The 25,336-nt window shown below is 37.6% G+C and overlaps 1 pseudogene; it reads right to left on the bottom strand.

Moving 5' to 3' along the window:
- Positions 1-3,023: 3,023 nt before the first annotated feature.
- LOC100724627 (protein S100-A10-like) lies at positions 3,024-23,447 on the bottom strand (annotated as a pseudogene).
- Between the last annotated feature and the right edge of the window lie 1,889 nt (positions 23,448-25,336).

The raw sequence follows: 25,336 nt of genomic DNA, 5'->3' as shown, positions 1-25,336 counted from the left end.
CTGTAATGTAGAAACAGCATGGTGGAAAACATGGAAGAGCAAAGCTGCTCACTTCACAGTGACCAAAAGCACAACACAGAGGCGGAACTCCAGCAAGGATATGTACTCCTGAGGCATGATCCAATAGCTCTCCTCCAAATGGGCTTCATCTCCTAACAGCTCATTCAGCGATGAAGATGGGTGCTTTAACACCTGATGAGTATGTAGTACCCATGATCTAGATAACTCTTTGAATTCTCAAGATAGCCCGTGATCCATCTATCTCTTAATACAGTCAAGTTGACAACTAAAACCAATTTGCACAACACATAAAATTGTTACATTTAGCAATTATTGAAATTTTCTTCATAGGTCACCAGCAGTAGCCTGGCTGCTAAATCCAGTGCAGAGAGTTTATTCCTCTCCTTCTTAAAAACTCTCTCAGCAGTATATAGGCAACTCTATTTGTATTAAATGCTCTTTCCAGTTTTAAATAAAATATGGTAATACTTGAGAACAATCTTAACACCGTGAAATACAAATTACTTTAAAAGTGAAAATACACTGATGAGATATATGTCAAATTCCCATTAACCAAAATCCTAGAGACCTCAACAGTCTAGTTCTAAGTGCTGTATTTTATGACTGGTGATACAACCTGCCAGAATGCTCCACTTACAATAATGCAGTCCTCAGTAAAAATCATTACTTCCAGATATCATCACTATAATTCATACTACTTTACAAAGAAGGAAAGGGAAAAAAGAGGGGATAGAATAGGAAAAAGAATGCTCTAGACAAAGATCTTAATCTGTAATCAAACATTACTGTTTCTTGATTCTAAACTCAAGTCATTTAGCAACTACTGTTATAAAAATTGAATGTTCACATGAAAAAGAATAAAATTGGATCTTTACCTTATGAGTTATGAATATTTACTCAGAATGAATTAAAAGTCTAAATATAATAGCAAATCTATCAAATTATTATAATAAAATGTAGAAGTAAATCTCTGTGAACCAGTTATATAATCTTTTCTTAGATATAACACTAAAGACATAAATGGTAACGAAAACAATAAGTTGGACTTTACCAGAGTTATAAACTTCTGTGCTTCAAAGGACTTCATAAAAAAAGGTTGGAAGATAATCAAGGGAATGAGAGAAAATACATCTACATCACTTATGTGATGGAGAACTTGAATTCACAAATTACAAAAATTCCCACAATTCAATGATACAATCCAATTGAAAAACAAGAAAAGGACTTGAATGGAAATTTCTCTACAATCTACATAAAAATGATGTGAAAAGATGATCAACATTGTCATTCATTGGGAGAATGTAAATTAAACCCATAACGAGATAAACTTTAATCCCAGGAGAATGATTGGAATAAAAAAGAATATAACAAATTCTGACAAGGATATAGAGAATTTGGAACCCTCACACATTGGTAAAAGATTGTAAAATGGTGTAACTGCTTTGGAGAAAACAGTTTCACAGTTTCTCAACATATTAACACTGAGTTACAATACAACTCTGAATTCACTTCCATGTGTATACTCAAGAAAAATGAAAATATACATCCATGGAGAAACTAACACTTGAATATTCATGACAGCATTATTCATAATAGCTAAAATGTGGAAATAGACCAAATGTTCAACTGGCAAATAAACAAAACGTGGCATACACATACAGAGGAACATTACTAAAGAATAAAAACAGATGAAGTGCAGACACTTGCTACACCATGAATGAACCTTAAAAATATTATGCTAAGTGAAAGAAGCCAGACACAAAGGTGGATACACATTGTATGATCCCATTTATATGGAAAGTCTTTAGAGACAGAAAATAGACTGATCAGGGCAGGGGCTGTGGAAAAGGGGAACTGAGTGGTAACGAGTGAGCTTTCTTTTTCAAGTGCTGAGCAGTTTTTGGAACTAGACAGTGTTAATAACTGTGTGATGCAAAGATATACACCACTGAATTATACTCCAGAAGGGTGAATGCTATGGATGTGAGTAGTGTTATAAAAATAAAATAAATACATTTGCTACCATTTTTGTTCTTGTGATGATGGTGTCTTTCCAATGATTACACCTGTGTATGAAAGAGAAATCGATCCTATTGGAAAATCAGTGAAGTTTGTCAAATTAAAACACAAAGTAGGTAATTTATCCTTTCTTTTAAGAGGTAAATGATTAATTCTTGAGTTTTAGGGTGCAGTGAAATGAATAGTTTTACAATGAACAGTTTTGTAAGCAATGTTATTGCTTTACGCAACATAACTTCCCTCTGTATCTCATACTCAAACACAAATAACAACTTAGTACCAGGATTTATATTACATCAGAAGAATCTGTAGGTTAGAGAGAAAACTCATTTCTTTGAAATAAGCTTAGGTTGGCTGAGGGTTTAGCTCAGTGGCATAAGTGCCTGTCTGGCAAGCGCAAGATCATGAGTTAAATCCCTGGTACAAAAAAAAAAAAAAAAGAAAAGAAAGAAAGAAAGAAAAGAGAAGAAATAAGCTTAGGTTTAAAACTATTAAATTGCCCAGCAAGATTTCAACTCTGTCAGATTATCTAAGCATTTATCAATCTATTTTTATCATGTCTTAAGTCATATTTTTGAGACAATTGTTTCCTAATCACCCCTTTCACTCAAGAAATTTTAGGGGCCGCAGTTTTAGGTCAGTGGCATACTCATCTGCCTGGCAAGTGCAAAGTCATTCCCTGCGTGTGTGTGGGTACATGCGCGCGCGTGAGCGTGCCCCCCCCAAAAAAACCCAAGAAATTTTAATACTACTGAAACACTATAAATGTTTATGTAGTATATGTATATCTATAGAAAAGTGTTTTTTTCCCACCCAGAACTACTTTGTACCCCTCTTTGAGCATTATCACTCTCACCTTTAAAACTCAGTCTACCTTTAAAATTCATGTGTGTATTTGAGTGTATACTTTTTATTTTTCATTTTGTAAAAAGAATTTAAAATTAGTTTAACAAATTTACCAGATAAGAAGTTAAGCAGTTAAAATTTATTTTTAGGAGTTTAACTTAAGAGTAATTTATTCAGTCAGCACCATGCCCTGACTGGGGGTAGAGAAAACAAAGGACACATCAGAGAGCAAACCCAGTTCTGGAAAGCAGCACCAGGCACAGAGCCCCATCAGACTGGAATAGCCAGACCCCAGCTCCTTCCAGTGCATAGGCTGGAAGGGCCATCCTACAGCCCACCCCGCTCCCAAGCAACAGTCTGATCCGGAGAAACACAGGCTGTGATAATAGCTATGGAGGTGAAATGCAACTGGACACCTGTGGTGCTTCGGTGTTTCACTAACATTGCGGGTCTAGGGCCAGTGGTCTGATCATAGGTTCAGAGGATAGTGATGTACAGTGTGACATCTAGGGAGGATCTCCTCTTGAAGGTTGCAGCCATTGATGATTCCCTATGGTCTTGTTTTGAAGTGCTATATTGTTTCCATTGTTTTGTTGGGTTGGGGTTTATTCTCTTTTGTTTTGTTTGATTATGTCAAATCCAATGGCAGAAACAGCTATTTCAAAGACAGCAAGCTATACTATGGTAGCAATTTTGGATTTACTATTGGCTTGTTTTGAAGTCCTTTATTGCATTCATTGTCTTGTTTTTATTGTTTCTAGTCTGTTGTGTTCTGTTTGATTTTTACTATCTCTGAAATTATCTGCAGCTATTTTGAAGCCATCAAAAGGCATTATGGTAACTATTGTCGATTTCATAATGCTTTTAGGCCTGTACCTCTTACACTGATTTGTTTTGATGGGTTTTATTCTGTTTTACACTCTTTAAAATTAAAAAAAAAATTGGAACTAAAAAAAGACTTTATTGAGAGCAAAAGGATGCAAACAATATAAAAATCAAAAGCTTACTTAACATTTAATTAACTTTCCATTCTCTACTTGTCCAGTGGGAGCTGAATGTTATTTGTACATTTTCTAAGGGTCTTGATCTGCTCATGAAATTTTTATAGAAGGGTAAACTGAGGAGCAGATGCCTTAGGTGGCCCTTCGGGAGACCTGTCATCAGGACAGGAGTTAATGTTCATGTCTGCCTACTTCTTGCATTTCTTCATGTGTACTACGAAATAATCATTGCACGCAATGGTGAGGACTGCAATTAGTGAAAAGAAGCTCTGAAAGCCCACTTTGCCGTCTCAGCACTGGTCCAGGTCCTTCATGATTTTGTCCACAGCCAGAGGTTCTTTTTGATTTTCCAAAAATCCAGGGAACTCCTTTTCCATGAGTAATCGCAAGTCCTCCTTTGTTAAGTAGCATTTGTCTCCAGCAAATTTGTGAAATGTAAACATCGTGGTTTCCATGGCATGTTCCATCTGGGAGGGCATTTTGCTGAGATGTGTTGAAACCTTGGCGCTGAGGCCTGCAGAGCAGTGGCCAGCAGATCGAGGTTAAAATTAAAGCATTTTTTAAAATTTTTATTTATTTATTACATGTTTGCATTACCTACTGATTACATTCCTTGTGGAAAGTTGGTAAAAGTGCATAATACATAGTAATTCCGGGTTTTTTCAATCCTTTTCTCTCTCCTCCTTCCTTCATCCTCCTCTTGATTACTTTTTACTTTGAGAAAGCTCTATCTCCTTATTTCCAACCATCTATTCTTTAATTTGTTCTTTATTTATATTTTGATTTTCTCATAATAGAAACTATGTAGTATTTAAGCTTGTGTGTCTGATTTATTTTACTTAACATTATGGTTTCTTTTTTTTTTTTTTTGTCTTTTTCCTTTTTATTGGTACCGGGGATCGAACTCACGACTGCCTGCTTGCAAGGCAGGCACTTTTGCCGCTGAGCTAAATCCCCAGCCCTACATTATGGTTTCAAGTGCATTCATTTTTCTGTAAATGATTTAAGTTTATCCTTCTTTATAACAGAATACTATTCCATTATATGTAAATACCACATTTTCTTTAGCCATTCCTTTATTGATAGAAGTACAGTCAGCTTCCAAGATTAGCTATTATGAATTGAGCTGCCCTAAACATGGGTAAGCATGAATCACTGTAATATGATCTTTAACCCTTCAGGAAGATCGCTAGAAAGGGAATAGCTGGGTCATGTGGCATTGCTATTTTTAGTTTTTTGAAGAGTATTCATACTGATTTTCATAGTGGTTACACCAGTATATGTTCCCTCAATACATGAAGGGAATAAAGGATATAGATTTTTGTGATATAGGGTCTTGCTATGTGATTCAGGTTAGCCTTGAATTTACTATATAGACCAGGCAGACCTTGAATTGGTTTGATCCTCCTGCCTCAACCTCTCTAGTGCTGGAATTACAGGAGTGCACTACCACACTTGGCAAGGATAAAGTATTAATCCTTAATAAATCCCAAGTTGACTATGACCCAGGCTGCTAGACATTATCTTTCTATAGAACCCCAGTGTTTCACATATGATCAAAAATATGGTAAATGTTTAATTTTTAAAATGATATATTAAAGTAAAAGACACATTGCCATTAATTCCCCTCAAAATTCCCCTCACTTCAAACAGACTTATCCTGTCGTTCTGGCCACTTTCTAAAGCAGTTACGGAAGTCTTCAATGAATATCTTTAGTTGTCCTGTCAGGCTGCCTTGATGTTCCGGATTCACTAAAACTGTTTAGCTTTTATGCTCATTTTTACTTTGAGAAAGAGTTGGAAGCTGCTTAGTGCCAGATCCAGTGAATAAGGTAGGTGAGGACTCACTAAAATGTGTTCATCCAACAGAAATTGCTGTACCAGAAGCCACATGTGATATGGAGTCTTGTCATGAAGGAGGATAAAACTGGTCGCCCATTTCTCAGGCTATTTTCTTACCCACATCATTGCTTAAATGTTCTATAAGCGCTTATAATATTGAGTATTTGCCGTAGTGTTTATGAGTACAAACTCAACTCACATAGTTCCATCAAGGTAAAAAAACACAATCAGCACAAGGAAAACTGGGTGATTTCCGTTGGAACTCTGAACTTTAGTCTCAGATCACAACAAGATATCTCAATTTAATCTCCTTTGATGACATTTCTTAAAAATCTAGAATCAGAAGTGGCAGGATCTTGCAACTCCAATGAAACTGACAAGATTTCATATTACTGTGTTGCTTATGATCCACGACTTAACAGCACACTTTAAAATACATGTTCTGTCAGCTGCAGCTCACAAATGACTACCTCAAACAAGCTGAAACTTATTACACACTTAAAGTTTCAGTGAGCTGCTTCTTCATTGAAAATCCCTGCCTTTCCATTGGCTGACATTTAGCAGGGATATTCACAGTATTTTTTCATCACACATCCCATATTTCAAGGTTACAAGGGAACCATTTAGCAAACAAATGTTTGCTATTAAGTTTTTAGAAGAGGGAATTCTGCAAAAGACTACAAGTCAGGCACTTGGTTTCTACAACATATTTAAGTAATGACAGTTGAATATAGCAAAGTTTGAAGATACTAAAGGGAAGATACATATTATTTAAATACACAGTTGCTATAGTGATCTTATTTGATATTCACAGTAACTGTGTATATCACTAATAGAATTTCTTCTTTATATTTAAAGTACATCATAGACAAGTTAAAGAACTGGGATTCTGACACAAGCCTTGGAATCCACCTCTAAGTTTGGGTCTCCTTCTTTCTTTGGATCATTCCACCTTACTGAAGGGAATAAGTAAGTATTTTAAACATGAGTAGAGCAACTGAAACAATTGTCTGTCACAGCGTTCAAATGCACCCCTACTTTCTCCTATATTCTTGGCCCCAGAAAGTGCCACTCAGAGGTTTCAGGTGGAGGTCTACAGGTCCAAGAAAAAGTTTCCATGCAGACTATTATCACCAGTGTTTTGAGTTCTGCCTCAAAGCATGAGGGAGCTTATCTTCCAAATCTCTCATGACTTGGGGGGGTGCAGAATAGGCTAAATGCTGAGGGGGTGGGACTACCAGGTTTTAGGAAGTCACTCTCAGACTAGGCTCAGAGAGCAGTGTCTCTTGTGGAATATTCACGTGGATACACTGAAGAATGTGACAGAAGGGAGAATTTGGTAGGGAATGTGCCGCAATGCAAACTGCTGAGCTACCTATCACTTTGTGGATCAGTTCCTATCCCCATTTCAGACTTCCATATATTCAAGACAGAAGCAATAATCCTGGTCTGTGTTTTCTGGATGACTTGGCTAAATCTATATTTTAAGGAAAAAAACAGCTTATGCAAAAAATACATATTTATGTTGTTTCAAAAGATTCATTATTAAATAAAAATCTGCAGAATTTATTTGTAAGCGTACAAATACACAGTATGTAACTATTTGAATGTCATGGCTTATGCCTGTTGTCTTTTTAGTCTTTTTAGCAGAGCAAGAAATCCCACAAATACTCAGGGTCAGCCAGTTCAACTGGAGATGAATCGTCAAGATTTTCACTTCAACTTCCTTTCACTACTAAAAAAACAATCTTGCTTTCTTTTTTTAAAATCTTGCTACACATCTAGTTTCAAAACAATACAAAAGCTTAGCAGTGCTTAAATATTCCAATGACCAGCTACACTTATTAAGCCACATTATACAATCAATTACTTTTTTACAAATGTACTAAGATAATTCAATAGGGAAAGGATAAGGATAGTTGTATACATGGTGCTGGAGCTACTGGCTAGCCATGAGGAAGAAACTGAATCTCAATCCTTACCTCACACCACAGCATGGTATTAACTCAAAATGAATTTTACACCTGTAAAAATTGAAGCTATGAAACATCTAGAAGATCTCCAGGAGAATCTTTGCTGTTTGGAGTATGCAAAGATTTCTTTTAAAATAGCAAGCTTTAGCCACAAAAGAAAAAAAATGATAAATCATCCTCCACTAAAATTAAGAAAGTATTCTCTTCAAAACACACCATTAAGAAAATGAAAAAATAAGGTACAAATGGAGATAATTAGCAATACATGTATGTCACATATATCTCATCCAAATTAAGTTAAAAACTCTTAAAAACCAATAAGAAGCAGTACAACAGAGGCAATATGGGGGTGAAGAGCAAAACACTGACGTTGCCATTTCCAAAGAAAGTTATACATATAGTCAAACAGCTCAGAAATAAAAGGGACTCCATACTATTGATTATCGAGGAAATTCAAATTAAAATCACATAATACCATTATACACTAACCAGTACTGATAAAATTAAAATGACTGGCAATGGCTAATGTTGCTTAGGACGTGGAAAAGCTGGTGCTGTGGTACATAGCCAGTGGTATAAAGCACTTTGGTAGTTTCTTCCAAAGCTAAATGTTTACCTAACCTATGACTTACAATTGTACTCCTCGATATTTATCTGAGAGGTGTAAAAACATTTTAACATGTGAATGTGCATAGTGGCTTTGTTCATTTCAGCTTCCGCTTTGAAGCTAACCAAAGGTTCAACGCAGATGTGTGGATACGCAAATAGGAGAGAAATACATTAAAACATGGGTAACTCTCAGTTCATTATGCTGAATGACACAAAAGAATACACTGGTATAATCATCCCATTTATATAAAGTTTTAAATCCTGCAAAACTTATCGATAATTATAAAAATCAGAACAGTGGTTGTCTAGGGCCGAGATGAAAAGCATGTCTGAGTGCAAAAATGTGGAGTGGAACTACCTTGAATGATAAAAATATTCAACATCATGATGAGTAGTGTCTATTCTTGTCAAAACTCATCAAATAGTATACCTTAAATATGTGCATTTTACTGTAAATGAATCAATTAATGACAATTAAAAATATTCCCTTTCTCAGAAGAAAATGTGCATCACTTTCCAAATCAAAACCAGCAAGAACATTCCCTTCATAAAAGCAAAGTTGCCAGGCATGGTGGCACATGTCTACAATCCCAGAACTCAGAAGGCTGGGGCAGGAGGATTGCTATAAATTCAAGGTCAGCCTGGGTGTGAGTTTAAGGCCAGCCTGAACTACAGAGTGAGGCTCTGTCTAAAAAAGAAACATTCAAAAAGCAAGTTAAAGTGAGTTTGCCTGAGTATATATCAGGATGTGGTATCCAGGTAAATTTACATGAGTTTAAGTTCAATTTATCTTTGTTAGACTATGGGATTTTATTGCGCACGCGTGCGTGCGTGCGTGTGTGTGTGTGTGTGTGTGTGTGTGTGTTGTGTGTGTGTGTGTGTCCACGCACATGCACGCATGCGTATCTTTTAAAAAGGATAGTCAATTATTAGTCATGGTTTGTTTGTGGACAGTTCTACTGATTTGGAGAAGATTAGCTAAAAATTCTGTGTTCTCAATTAACAATTTGAAAGTACTTTGGCACTGAGGCTTGTGTTTTGTTTGGATCGTAGAAAGTATCTAACAAATGGTGTTGAATGAACAAGGAAGTGAATAAATAAGCAGATCCTCATCCTTCTCTCACTATAAATAAACATTTCATCAGGTACACCCCCCAAAATCATACCTAGCTTTAACATCCCTTGCCACCATTATCCGCTACTGTATAAATTAAATAAAATAAAATTCTTCAGGGAGATTAAAAGTAAGATACATGATTTAATCAGGAAAAATCAGAGATTCTGTAAAAGAATATTTTCTGTCCCTTTTCAAGTAATTAAAATGTAAATAGCCATATGTGGTAAATGGCTACTATTTTGAACAGTGCTATAGTCCAGTTCCTTATTATTCAAAGTCTGGTCTCTAAACCAGCAACATCCACATCAGTTAGAAATGTGAGTCTAAGTGAGGCCCTCTGACTCCAGACCTTCAGAATCACAACTTGCAGTTAACAAGATTCCATGTGACTCATGTGCACATTAAAATTTTAGCAACATTGGCCTATATAATTCTAATGTTTAGTGGAGAGCATATCAGGTAAACCAAAAGCAGAACAGACTTACAGTCAAGGAGGAACTTTTCTTGCAGTAGGTTTAGTTCCTCTGTTCTTACCTCTCTAGCCAGGGAATGTCTACCATATTTTATAAAAAATTAATTAACCAGTTGTCTCAAAATGCTGTTACCTGCTATTACAGCATCCAAGAGTGTTTAATGAAACTCACTTTCTCCAAGCCAACAACCTTACCTTCTAGATTAATTTCCACCCAGTAAATAGAGATTGCCTATGTTTAACTGAAGCCTATGTTTTATGAAAATTGAGCGTTCCTATGTTTTTTGACTGAAGAACATACTTTCCTTTCTAGGGAAGCTAATCTACAAAGAAAAAAGTTCTGGAAAAATAATGTGAAAATTCCACATTATTTTAGGGGAGCCAGAATTAAAGAGCTAAAATCATTAAAATTTTATCAAAATTTTCCTCTTAAGGGACTGGGGATTTAGTTCAGTGGCATAAGCATCTGCCTTGTAAGGGCATGGTCGTGAGTTTGATCCCGGGTACAAAAAAAAAGTAAAAAAAAATTATCCTCTTAAAAGTCACTATCAGAAAAAACATTATTAATTATATTAAATAAGAAAGAGACTTCTTTAGTTATAAACTATATCCTAGAAGTCTTCAAACTTTTTTTAAAACTGCAGTGTATAATACAAAAATGTTATACACACATATCCATATCCACACACGCGGGTGGAATGATGCTTGTGATGATGTGCTGTAATGCTTTCCATTTGGTTGCATATTATTCTATATATTCTATTGCAGTGTTTTTAAAAATGCTTGTTGCAACCCACAACATTGACCTCATCAATGATTAATAGGTCAAGACTTACAGGCTACAAAACACTTTGCAAGTACAAAGAAAATCAGGGAGAAAAATGATTTGATCTCAGGAAAAATAAGAAGAAACATAAGATAGTCAAGAAAGAAAGGGAAAATGTTAGAAGTGAGAGAAACAGAAAAAAGCAAGACCCCAATCCTATAATCTGTCTTGCCCTGACCAAGGTCCATTGCTCCTAATGTGCACGTCTCCCCCAGAAGCTGACCACGTTCAGCTGCTCTGGGATTCACCTCTTCGGGGCCTTCCCAAGTGCTTTATTCTGTTGCCCGTTACCTCTTAAGCAAATGAATACTTGTTTTGTGCTCTAAAATCACTAAGTCCCCTCTTGGGGGCCCTAATTGGTCTCCTTTATTCCTATTTTTTCTCATTTTGATATTTATGGCTCCATCTTCACTTCTCCTCCCCCTCTCCTTGGATACTCGCCCCTAAAAACTGAACCCTTGATTTTCTCTTCCTTCTTGCGCTTGGTAGTAACTCAACCCTGTCATTGCCCATTACTAGATCAATGCACAACATTATCTTTGGTTCAAAAGTTCCAGCATGCAAGGTGAGCTCTTTAGGCAGAAAGTTGTAAGGCTACTGTTTCTCACACTTACAGCTTCTAGATCTTAGAGAAAACCTCCAAAGATGGCCAAGGTGGCTTGGCTTCCATTGTAGACATGCTGACCTGACAGTTGTGTTGTCTGTGGCTGTGACAGTAGCTAATATGTTTGTGCAGAGCAATAGTGGGTGCACATGGTGTTCCAGAGAGAACAACAAGAGAAGATTTTGAACTGTATCTTAAGGAAAAGACTGCAAGAACATCATGGGAGATTGCAGAAGCTACAGTCTCCCAGTAAGAGGCCAAGTAAGTAGACCAGGTGGGTTCCAGCCCTAAAACAACAAGAATCTAAATTCTTTGCAGCAGGAGAAAAAAGGGAAAGGAAAAATATTTCTAAAGAGCCTCAAGTCGGAATCTCTGAATTCTTAGCCTAGAGCAGGTTTTATAAAATTGCAAAAGTGTGAAATCTCTTCTCAAGGTATCATCTTACCCTGAAGACTCTGAATAGTTCTTGCAAACTTACAGTAGGAAAATGGAAACTAATTTGCTTGAAGGGTAAAAAGGCTTAGGAGAATGTTTGGAAACTCAGGATGAAACCTGGGCACATTTAGTCAGGAACAGCTTGCTAGCCTTGGCTGCTAGTCCTCTTTTTTTGTCCTAAGACAGGAAATTGTATGAGGCCCCAGATATACTTCCCTACAACTCAATGGCTGAGGGCGGCTGATCCAGTAGAATTTCCTGCATTTGGCCTTAGTATGTTAGGGTTTATACATCACCCACGTACTGTTACTGAGCACTCGCTCTGTGCAAGGTGCTATGATAGGTCTGTGTTCAGCCTTTCATCTGAACAAGAGTCAAGTAGAGGAAGTGGTGGCCCGAAGCTGATAGTAGAAATGTGGTTCCGTTTTGTCTCCTGCCTAGTTCCCCAAGTACTGCCTATTGCCCAGGTCGGTTCTCTAATCTTCTCAAGCTTGTCAGGATTGCCTCAACTCCACCCTGTGACCCAGAACTCTCTCCTGAGCTCTTTCATCTTTTTCCTTGATCCTTGCTAATGGACTATAAATGATGCATTTTCCTAACAAGAAAGAGAAAGAAGGAGGAGGAGGAGGAGGAAGGGGAAGAGGAAGAGGAGGAGAAGAAGGAGAAGGAGAGGGAGGAGGAGAAGGAGGAGAAGGAGAAGAAGGATGGGCGAGAGGAGGAAGGGAAGGAAAGGAAAGAGAAAGAAAAGGGGCAGATAGGATAAAACATAAAGGAAGACACAATTTTTTTATTTACCAAAGTTGGAAACACTTTTTTTTAATGCTTGGCAGAGAAAGTATGGTTGCAGATATTACCAGCACTAAACCAGATTAATTTTCCATTCAAGAAGAAAAGCAAGCAACTTGGGCTAGGAGAGGAAAATTGTAGGGTCCTATTATTGAGTGTGTTTGAAATGAAAGCCAATACCAATATTGCAGGGTCTCTGAGGAACTTTTCCTTCCTCTTGCTAATGCCCTCCCACAGGTTGCTTAACAACCAAATTACATTGCTGAAAATACTCTCCAGCAGTAATTGATCATGAATTTTAATTTTTCTTAAATTAATGCTTAAGTGGGCTAAATAAATAAAATCACCCTGAAATAGAATTCATTTTGACTAATAAGCTGTATATTTAGAAGATAATATAATGTCAAATAGAGCGATACAAAACGTGGTGAGACCTTCCTTTCTTTTAGAATACTTTATTTAAAGAACATAAAGAAATGGGTATGTTGGCTGAAGAAAATTAATAAAATGATTTTATGAAGGTAAGCATAGAAAGTGAATTTAACAACAAAAACCTTACAATCTGTAATACTATAGAGAATAAAATGTTCATTGTGATCACTTTTTCATTGGAATAGCTTTTCAAAAATAACACTAAATATAATACATATAGAAGGCCACACAGAGCCCCCCCATTCCTCTGCCATCCCACATGAATAATAATTCATCTGCAGAGGGGAGACAAGGGGGACAGTCCAGTCTGTTTCACGTGAGAGAGCCGCTGTTGTTTCATATGAAACAATTTGAATCATGCTACAAGTAACTTTCAAGTCCCTATTGTCATTTATTCATAGTTTTTAAAAATGTGTCCTCATGATGCAAGTGTTCCTAATTTACTCAGGTTAGTAGTGATCATTTTTACCATTTCTGAAAATCATGCTTACAAGTCCACCCTGAAGATGAGAGGAAAATGTAGTGTATACCTTTTTCATCTCAATATGTGCTAACATTTTTGCTTGGAAACTTGAAATTTTTACCTGTCTACACTCTTCTAGGTACCGACCAAAACAAACAAAGTAAAGACTTAGAGTTCATATCCTTAATTCCCTACTTATCAGAGATGAGACTCAGTGTCTGGTCTTACTTCCTCATCTATCTTACAGGGGATACCATTAATAAACACCCAGACGGACAGTTGGTATGTCTAAAATGAGCTAGTAAAAAGCTGCCATATGGCAGAGTTGATTTCAACAATCCTAGGCCATATCATATACTATTACGATTGTAGTAGAGGCTGTGATGTGCTGTCAGGATCCCCTTTGAAGAATAAAGGGGTTATTCTCACAGCTGCTAGAATTGGTGGTCCAAGACAGTCTTTGGTTATGAGCCCTCTTTGGAGACTGTCTTGCCCAGATGATGCATTCTTCTAGGAGTAGCTTGAAACCAGTGAGTGTTCCTTCTCAGTGGTAGAGTTTCTGCTCCTTTGCTCCAGTCTAGGACGTTGGGAAGGGCCACCACAGTGCCAGAGATTGCCCGTGTAGTTGGCCAAGGTCTTCTCTGTGCCTACATACACCTCACCCTCTTCTATTTAACCCTGCTTCCTCTTCTTCCTTTTAGCAGCTATTAATTCGGAGTGCATTCTCTCATAAATATCCTACCTGCCAATATCCAACCTCCTGGTCTGCTTTCAGGGGAAATCACCTGTAATAATGAGCCCTCACAAACCCATTTAAGAGAACTTTTAGTGATAATGATACAATTAAATGTTATTTAATTATGATATAAATATTAAAAGGACACAGAACTCAACATAGAAGATGCTTTCGACTGAGATATTATATGTATGTGATTATGTATGATTGGAAAACTGAAAAATATACAAAGATCAATGATGCACTGAGTGGTGAAATTAAAGGTGATTGTTATTTTCTTCACACTTTTCTAAATTTCCAATTGCATGACAAGGAGAAAATTACTTTTTCTGTGTGGAGAGATGGGTCTCCCCAGGTATGTACTATTCTGTACTTCTCCCAAGCATATGGCAGCTTCCAGATGCTCACGAATGAGAAGGGGTCAATTGAGAATGCTCTACCTCAACAGCTCACTTTCATTCTTCACAGCCTGGGACCTGCAGTCTCAAGTTTAACTAAGGAACCTATTCTTCAAACACATGACTGAGGTACTCAATATGTAAAACATCTAAAAATTAGTGCCTGATAGAAGCCTAAGTTGGGACTAAGTGGAGGGAGGAGGGAAAAGATGGAAATCTTTGCAATGTGGTCAAATGAGGTTATTTTGGAAATCAGTAGAGAGATTCCACAAAAAACTAAAATGAGAAATTCTATATGACCCAGCTATCCTCTTATGGGTATCTTCCTGAAGGACTAAAGACATCATATTACAGTGATATATCCACACCCATGTTTAGAGCAGCACAGTTCATAATAGCTAGACATTGGAAGTGGCCTATACATCCATCAACAGATAAATGAATAAGGAAAATTGCTATTTACACACAATGGAGTACTACCCTATTATAAAGAAAGATTAACTTGAGTTATTTTCAGGAAAATGGATGTATCTTGAGACCATAATGTTAATTGAAATAAACCAGACACACATGCATGAATATCACATGATTTGTCTTATACGAGAAACTCAAAATATAAATAAAGAATGAAACAAAAGATAGATGATACAAAGTAGGGAGGTAGATTTTGTTCAAATATGAAGGGAATCAGGAGATGTAGGGATGGGTGGGGAATGGGATGATAAAAAGATTTAAGATGTGTTATGTACGTGTACCAATTCCCCACAAGGAATGCAATCATTATGCAATGAAAACATGTACGATTAAAAACAAAAACTGGAAAAAATTGGAGGGTTAGGATTTTGAAGTGTCACAGAGCTCTTATGATATGAATTGAGGGGCAAGATGTAAACTGACGTCATTCTGTTTAGAAACATAAGAAACAGTACTTTTTCCACGCGTGGACTAAACCAAGAGCTCTGGAGAAAGAAGCAAACCTGTTGAATATAACCTCAAATCACTTGATCTAGAGTTAGATGGATCCCAGTGCATTGAACATCAGGTAGCAGTTCAAGGAGGTGCGTGAGAGGAATCAGTGAAGTTTTAGGAAGGGGGCCAGCTCTCAAATTCCAAATTAACAGGTATTTCTTGAATCTTGCAAACATTCAAAATAGGTAAGCCATCTTTGTTTTGTATTTCTGCCACTTGTCTTTGTGGTTAGAAGCAGTCCTTTTTGCCTAACCTTCTGTGGCTCCCACTGTCTTTAGGAGAAAGTCTATTCGTTTTAAATTAGCATTTGATTTCTTTCAAAAATCTGATTTCAGCCCAATTTCCAATATGACTTCTTAAAAATATTTTTAGTTCTTCAAGTTACCTCTTTCTTATTCCCAGCATGCTATCCCTATTTCCTTCTCCTAGACTTGCAGCAAGCCTCTTTGTCACGTCAAGTCAAACAGCACCTTCTTTATCAAAATCACGGCCTCACATGTATAAATACTGAATAGTTTCCCTAGTGTGAGAAATGGTAAGAATACATAAAAGTATGTGGTAATCATGATTCCCCATTATATTGCTTTGAACCCTTACAATGTTTTCATTCATTAATTGGAATGGTTTTATTCTGCATTGTTTGATTTTATTGTCTGTGATGGTATTTACAGCTATTTTGAAGAAAACAAGACATTATAATAGCTAGTGATGATTTAATATCATCTTGTTTTGAAGTCCCACCAAGCTTTTGTTCTTCTGTCTCCACTGGTTTTATCATGTTGTATCTTATTGGATTTTATTATATGTGATAATATAAACAAAAATTTTTATAGACAAGGAGATAATACAGAAACCTTTGTTCGTTTTCTGTTAGTTGGTTCCGAATACCCTGTAATACTTTCATTCTCTTGAAATCCACTGTCTTTTTATGTTTGATAGTATAATATATGAAGGTATACTCAAATATTTCAAGGAAAGAGACACTATGGCAACTACTGTTATGTCGGGTTGTCTTGTGGTGAAACACTATGTTGCTTAAATTGTTCTGTCCTGACTTGTTTTGTTATGTTCTCTTTTATCTTAATTCTTTTTTTTAAATTTAAAAAAAAAATCATGACCTCCCAGGACTTTATTGGGTTGTATTCACACACCTCCATAGACAATGCTGTTTAATGCCCTTCTGCCCAAGAAGTATCTTTCCTACTCAACAGCAAACAGACTGGGATCAGCAGTTCCATCTGACACATTGCTTTCTTTTGCAAGAACATTAGCTCAGAGCTTACATAGAGTAAGTGGTTATCCAACAGCCATTGAACAAAAAACTGCAAACTTAATTGCCTAAAAGCAATACAAAATTGTCCTTTACATTTCCTTATTTTTATATTCAATTCTGCAACAGCCTCATTGTATGAGTTGTGTATGTTACAATCTGCAACTCTGAAAGTCTAAAAATTACACTTCAAATTAGTCCCATCTAATGGAGAATTCTAAATCTATACCTGTGCTATTCAGTTTAGTAACACTTAGGAGGATGTAGCCATCGAGCATTTGAACGTTGTCTAGGGTGACTGAATTTTTTAAATTTAATTTTAATTAATTAATTAATTAGCCACACATGGGTAGTGGCAATTGTATGCAACAGTACACTTTTAAGTATACACTGATAAAGAAAAGAAGACAGATAACACTAATCTCAGAGCTTTTGTGAAATATAACTTGCAACATTATTAAGCAGTGTCACCAGGTTCCACACCCTTCTCACCACATATCAGTTTCAGTTAAGTCTATAACTACTGCATATCTGCTGATCGAACATTCCTATTTTTATGATCTCTTCTAGAATTTCAGAAGCCCAGCTCAGGTGATCTCACAGGGAGACAACATGAAATTCTTCCAGATAGCACTACCTAATAATTAGAGGTTATCTCATAACCCAACTCGGACCTCAGGCTCCCACTTGAAGTATCCTGCCAAGATCATGGCTTCTGTCCTTACATGCATTTCCTGTTTTATCTTCAAAGAAACATTTTATGAATAGAATAAAATAGATGTATGTTAAACAGAGGCAGGTATGGAAGATATAAACAAGTTTACTCGTAAGCCTTACTTTAGACAAACATCTCTCCATCATTACCAAATAATACCAGTTAAAATGTGGTTGAGTTGGCTAATGTCAACTTCAGCCCTTAAAAATTAGATCAAATTTATTGAATTTTTATGATTGGTGGAAGTAATATATTACATTATGTGACTCATAAAACAACCATTTAAAGCAAGGAATCATTATTTCTCATCCTCATTTTTTCATATAGTTTTTATGTTTGCATTCCTTGTGTGGAGTTCATATATGTACGTAACACATAATAATTTTTTGAACCCCTTTCCCTCCTCTCTTTCATTTCTTGATGTCCTTTCCATTTAAGGAAAATCTATTCTACTTTCTATTGTCTATTTTTTACTTTGCTCTTCATTTTGCAGATGAGGAAACTGAGGCACAGAAATGTACAATATACGCAAGTTAATGTAGCTGGAGCCAGGATTTGCAGTCAGGCTTTCTAGTTCTGGTCCTTATATTTTGACTACTCTGCTATTCTTCTGCTAAGCCTAATCTAAGGTAGTCATTCATTCACTGATTCATTTCAAAGTCAGTATGTAATAATCATTAGCTGCTTATGCTAATCAGGAATTATGCTACCCATGGGACACAAAGGCAATGATTTCTCTTATAGAGCTACAGCCCAGGACTCAGAGAAGTCAGTGGAGTTTACCAGTCACCACCCCGGGTTTGCTGAGGACCTCTCATCTAAATGACAGGAAAAGATCACTAAGGAAATCAGTACCATTAAGGACATGTGTCAGGTGAAAAAGGAAGAAGTTAGGAAGAAGTGTTTCAGAGTATCAGGTTCAAGGGTGAGTTTTAAAGAATGAAATAAATCCCTAATAAAGCAAAGAGGCAAACCCAGGGTAATTTCTGGGCTACCCAGAAAAACTCCAATTTTTCTCAAGATTTAACTTTCTCTTCTCCTTTAAATGGTACGATGTGCCTTTTCATACAAATACCGTGTCTCACTCGTCTACTCAGCTACTACTCTTAGACATCACTTAGGACTCTGGCACTTAAGAGTGCGACTCTCAGAATAGCAACCCCTGAATCCTTTAGGACTTAGAAACACAGAATCTCAGGCTCCATCTGGATCTGCTGAATCCGAGCCTATATTGTACGAGATCCTCTGGTGAGTCTTGCACCGTTTGTAGTGTGACAAACCTCATAGCTTAACATGTTACTTCCTTGGGCCCATTTGGGCATTACTCTTCCACAGAGACGGCCCAGAGTCCCCTAGTTTTCTGCCCCCGAAGGCACGCACCGCATTGAAATATGTCCCATGGTTCTCTGTGTCCTGCCTGACAGCCAACAGGGCAGCAACAGGGTCTTATTTCTCTCGGCTTCTCCCCTCTCTATGACAATCTTGAGAAACAATCTGTATGACAATCTTTGAAAACAGGCAAGAGCGCTCTTTGGAAAGCTAGCCTTGCCTTACCAGAAGCCCACCTGAAACACTGTGCTCCCAGCTGCTTGGGGTCACCCTGCTGGGCCCACAGTGACTTCTCTGAGCACACTGACTTGAGCTTTCAAGCCTGCAGCAGGCCTGGCAGTTCTCTCAGCCTTCTGCTTTTAGCCACTTCGTCACAGAGCCCAACAACAAGGGCGGGCCTGTGCTCCCCGGCACAGCTCCCTCAACAAAGCTGGGTGCTTCCTGTGGGGCCCTGTGCTAGGCCTGCCACTCCACCCGCCGGGGTTTCCCCAACACCTTCCTTGCGTGGTTGGGCTTCTGCAAGAGCTGACAACACACCTCCATGGGGGCAGTTTCAGAACCTGCAGGTTACCGGCCGCACAGTTAACTCTGCAGCAGCTGCAGGCTGAGCCTCCTCCTCACCTCTGCTCAGAGGGGCTGTTCCCACTAAGCTCCCTGCCGCCTGGAGGACACAGGAGAAACACTGCACTCCTCAACAGTGTCTCTCTTTTCTAGTGTTGTCAGTAGTTACACGAGCTTGAGCAATGCCCCAGAGTTTGCAAAACCTGTCGGGATATTTTTCACATGCAACGTGTGACCACAGCCACCGCCGGGTGTCACGTGACTCCCTCGCAGAGGTGGGGGCGGGGCGTCTCTCCTTTCCCTCTGACCCCTGGGTTTTGTCTTTCCCCTTTCCTGTCTCATTTATTGAGCTATCAGATCTAAAGGGAGAATCAAGAATTAGAGGAAATTCCCACATTACATTTTAAGGTTTTTTTTTTACTTTAGAAAGGTTTTGTTTTTTATGTAATACTTCCACCTGCTGATTGGAGAAGACACAGAAAAGCACCCATAATGTCACAACACGAGGAAAACTACTTTTAACATTTTGGTGTATTTCTCACTAGTCCCCAGTCCTAGAATAGTGTGGTTTTCCATAAACCAGGACAAGGGACTGGCTGCCATCTCTCTTCCAGTCCCCATTCTGCTTCAGAAACCTTGTAATACAAACATTTTATGCACTTTGGAGCATCCACTTCTCCTTAGAACAATGGGTAAGTATATTGTGCTTATGTAGTTGAGCTAAAACTAAGTCAATTTTGTCTGCCTCATTTTTTTGGCTTAAAAGAATAGCACTTTAACTTTACTCTCAATTTCTAATTTTTCAAATGTGTTTAAATAAGATAATAAATTGTTGGGAACCTAGGCAGTTACTAATCTATCATAGTAAGGTTTAATTGAAATAATACATGTTGTTCAAAGCTCTTAGCCAGGGGCTCAACATATAGTAAACACTTCATAAGAGGTCATAGATTAGTAGTAAAATTTCATTTTAATGCCAGCATAATATTTCATTCTAAGTAGTATATTTAACTGCCTCTTTATTTTGCTGAGCTTGCTTTTGTCTGTTTATTTGAGATAGAATCTTGCTATATATTGCAGGCTGATCTTGAACTCACTTGTGTAGCCCAGACTGGCCTTGAACTCACTGCAATCCTCCTGCATCAGCTTCCTGAGTGTGGGGATTACAGGTATGTGCTACATGCCTGACTGAGTGTTTATAATTTTACCTATTTAAAAGAATAGAACTGCTGTAGATATTTTTGAATATAACTTTCTGTTCATGTTTAAAATGATTATTTCTTTGAAATGGATGGCTACATTGAAGGATGTGAACATTTTAAAGTATTTTTTGTTATATATTGACAACTACCCAGAAATTGTATCAAACCTCCGATAAAGAATGATTATGATTGTTGTTTTTCTGCATTTTTACTAGCAGTAAGTCCTGTTTTTAAATTTTCAAACTTATGGATTAAGATTAAATATCATCATTGAATTTGTATTTTTAACAGTTAATAAAAAATAAAAATATTTGGCTATTCATTTGATACTTTGTGTATTGACTCTTCTATGAATATCTCTTTGTGATTCTTACAGTGACATGTTTTATCAACCAGATACTCTAATAGTTTGGGTCCTCTTTTTAAATGATATCTCGCATATACAAATTCATCAGAAATACAATCGCTTTCTACACACAGCTGGAAAGGTTAACAGGAAGCCTGTTTGGCATTTTGGTAGATCTGTCTTTAAGATTAGTCACATAATTAATAAATATTTGGCAAAGACCCACTACATATAATCATATAATGATTCTTACCACAGATTCTGTCCAGAATGAGTGAGAGAGAAATGGTGCACTACAGCAGAACGTAGTCAGTGCACATAACCCACATCCTATCCTGGTGGCACACACCCCCAAGTAAAAATATGAGCCAGAGGCAGAGAGAAGCTCAGGACTCCAAGATGACACACTCAATTCTCCCAGCTGGCATACTGTCACAGCATAAGTAGCACAACTCAGATTCAGTCTTGGGCTTTGGCCCAAGGGTGGATGCTGCTGGCTGCATGGAAGGAGCCATGTTTCCCCATGACCTCCTCCCGGGAAGGATGGAGGAATCCCTGGCAGACTACTTGCTTAGATCATTCACTTCCAAGACAGAAACTAAAGTCAGGGATTATCCTGCCTCCTAGAGAGGCATTTATTATTCCCATAGCTCAACTTTCTCTAATTGAATTGAAGACACTACCCTTTCTCAGAAAGAGAGTGAAGGTACACCACTTTGCTGGTCCTTGGAAGAAGAAAATGACTGCAGACTATCAGTGATGAGGAATGTTTTATAGAGAATGTATAGCATCTGTCATTCACACAATGCTTGCTGATTAATGATGACTGAAATCATTGTGAAAGTAATTAGCAAGCACAAAGAAGGATCTGCATAAATCTTGCCAAGGGTTCTGAACATCAGTCCCAATAAAATTTTAACTCCTAGAGCAGGCATCTTTCCTCCACCAATCTCTCAGTCCCTACAATCCCAAACTGTTCAATAGTGTTACCTATAGTCCTTCACTTAAAGACAATGACTTGAGCTCCATTTTCCCCTTGAAACATATATTTAACTTATTCATGGCCTGATTTTTTTTTTTAGGATTAACCCAACTTCTTAGAAGTATGGATCCATTTTGCCACATTAATCCATATAATTGATTTAATATATCTCTCTCTTCTAGTACCTAAAGAGATATGAAAATATTCATCCTTCTGAGCTACAGAAATTGGTTTTCTCATTCATGTTCTGCAAAAGCACTAAGTGCTTTCTGTCAGAAAGGAATTGAGATTCACACACTTTTGCCCCTGAATCCTAAACAGGGCAGGGAGGCCAAGTGTGTCATCACAGATCCTTTGACTCAGCGCTGTTTTTAATTTTCAGTTGTGTCTAAACTCAGAAACCAATTTGACTGGCTGAGGTGTCCAGAACATTTAACTAGATTTCCTTCTATGAAGTGGGCTGATCTTAACCTCTTTGGCCTGAATGAAGTAAATGCTGATGGTGCTATCAGGACCCCTAGCATGGCCAGATGGCAGGTGCCACACCTTGCCAGTTGCCAATCAGCATTCAACAGCTGGGCTTGATCACACAACAACTGTGCTTGACTCTGGCTTCTGATCATCTGCTGGTTATAAATAGAAGCTGCATGTCATGAAAAGAGAGCAAAGTACTTGATAGGGCAATTTAGTAAATCTAGCTGAAACAACATAACCAGCTTAATGTATTGAGCTGGTTTCAGGACTCCTTGAGAATGGAAAAGCATAAAGTCAGAGAATAAGTGATTATGCCATAATTGAGGTATCCATAGCAAGAAGTAATGGATGTCTTCATGAAATTAAGGCAAGAATTTTTCCAGAAAACGTAAGTAGTCATGCTGGAAGTACAAAGTATTAAAATGTGAAGTCTTTTGGCAGATAACAGTTGTTATCCTATCAGATGTTTGCTTAAGAATATAGGAGAGCATTACCAAAATCCGGCACCATGATTTGTTTCTTGAACCCAAAATTACAGTAGCCCACCATACTACTTCATGTAATATTGTATATCTTAACCCACTTATCAGATTTCACATTAGAGATATAAACTGCTAAAAGACTATTTTTCTCTTATATATTGTCCAAGTAATACTAAATAAAGCATTGGGAAGAAATTCTTCACATGTGATGTGGATAAATACACACATTGTACAAAAACAAAGGACAGCGTGAGCAAGACAGAAAATTAGATTATTAGAAATAAAACTGAGATTACCTTAGATCTGCTGGATGCTTTGGGAACCACGCATTCTGGAGAAAACGAAAACTACCCAGCAAGAAAAGAAAGAGCAACAAGATGGTAAAAAGAAAAAGAAAAAAAGAAAGAGCTAAGTTTAAGTGACAGAGATTTAAATTAAACCGCTTGTTATGCAGTTACAAAGCGTGATACTTTCAAAGCTTGAGAAACAAACACAGGCAGGCCCAAGAGCCTCCCTCTGAGGCTCAGCTAGATGGGAACAGCTGGGGATGTCTTTCAATCTTGACAGCTGGGGCGGGGGAGTGTTGCAGATAGAACCAGCAACTGTGGGCCTGGCGGGCCTCCACGAAGCCAAGGGCGGTGGCCAGGCAAGAGCTTCCTCTCTTGTACTGGGCAGCAAGAGTCAAAAAGGAATAAAAGATATTTGTTGGTGTGCAAGTGGTTTTACTTTGAGAGATCTCCATGTTCAAACGCCTGGAAACTGCTAGAAATTCAGTAAGACTTTTAAAAGTAATTCGTATCTGGTTCCTCACCGTACACTATCTTTATAGATGTGGGTACAAGTTATACAAAATCTGTAAAATCTATGAAGTACCTGAAGTTATTTTCTCAGACTACAGATAGATTACAGATCACCTGGCCACTTTAAATCATACAAGATACATGTGGTCATATGATCTGGCTTCAGATCAACTGACTAGAAACTGTGTTATACATCTCTAAGATATTGGAGGTGCCAGAGGATTTGTGCCACTTTTTGTGGTGGCCTTTTCCCTGATTTTAGGGGCATTGATCTTTAGTCAATATGTGTCTTTTTAGTGGAATTCATTTATCCATTTTGCTGATTGCTTTTCAATATTCAATCAAATTGATCTCAACCAAATTTAGGATCCCCTTTTTCTTTCCTAAACCCGTCTTTCTTTTCTTGAATGTTCTATAAATGTTAACTCTGTCACTGTTCACTCTCGGAGAATCTGAGAAAACTAAAGTTATTTCAGCAATGAAGATATTTCTCTTGCAACCTGGTATTTGAAAAGCAAACAGAGAAAGTGTGATAAACAGTAATTGGGATATTTTCAGTTTCAGAATTCCCATAATTATGCAGAAGTCTCTCAGAAGGTAGACTCAGAAAGTTCTATGGGGCTGCAGCCCTCAAGCACTGGAATGGGCCTCTTGGTAAGGCTGATTTTCCATACTTTAGATTCTCTGAGGAGAGTCCACCCAGAACCATGGCCAAACAGTTTTTTACTTTGTAGATATTTCTAATTGGTAGTAGACGTGGATATGTTTCACAAGAATACTGGCATTGGGAAGAAATGTGCACAAGTCTACTCCTCAAATTGGAAACAAACTTGCCTAAGTCCATTCCTTAAAGTTTACACACCAAAAAATGGAAACTTGAGTTTCCAGAGTCCAGGAAAGATAGTGATAATGCCACTCCACTAGTGGTTTTATTGAAACTATTAACGGTATCTGATCCAGGCACCATCCAATGTCTCAAATGAAGAAACACTCATTACTTAAAGTTACTGAAGCAGGTTTTCTTGGACATAATTCATACTCGATGTCACTCTGCTGATGAAGTAATGACATTCTGGGAACTGCCATTCAAGGCTCCATGGTTACTTGGTACATTAACACACTAGGTCCAGCATGGGTGTGCAATCAGATTGTGTCACTCTGAACTCCATCTGCATTTCCCATCTATTCCCAAACACTTTAACGTCATCTAAAATGGTGAATCCTGCCTCAGGCAGGATGATCACTGAGGATACCAACCTACTGGCTAAACTGAACATTGCGCTTGTGTTGCTCTGCAAGCTGAAAGGTAACAAAAATGAGTACAATTTCAATGGATAACTTCATGGGCTTTAGAAGAGTGCATCAGTCAGGCTTATAGGACCAGTAACCCTAACTCTACAGGACAGTAGAGGAACAGGACCAGTAGGAGATTATACAATAAGAAATTTATTCCAAAATGCTGATATGTGTGATTGTGAGTTGTAGGTGGACAAAGTTGAAATCTCCAAGTCATGCTATCATAAAGGGCTGGGCTATAATAGGAGCTAGAGCTGCAGTCTGCAGGAATAACTGTCTCTTCTTCAGGGAAACTTCAGCTCTGCTCTTGAGACTTTGCATCTGATTGAA

Source organism: Cavia porcellus, unplaced genomic scaffold, assembly GCF_034190915.1.
Source record: "Cavia porcellus strain 051 isolate PalLab524CR breed Dunkin Hartley unplaced genomic scaffold, mCavPor4.1 scaffold_10, whole genome shotgun sequence".
Classification (NCBI taxonomy): Eukaryota; Metazoa; Chordata; class Mammalia; order Rodentia; family Caviidae; genus Cavia; species Cavia porcellus.
Note: the sequence above shows the minus strand (reverse complement) of the source record. Positions and strands in the feature narration are given on the sequence as shown.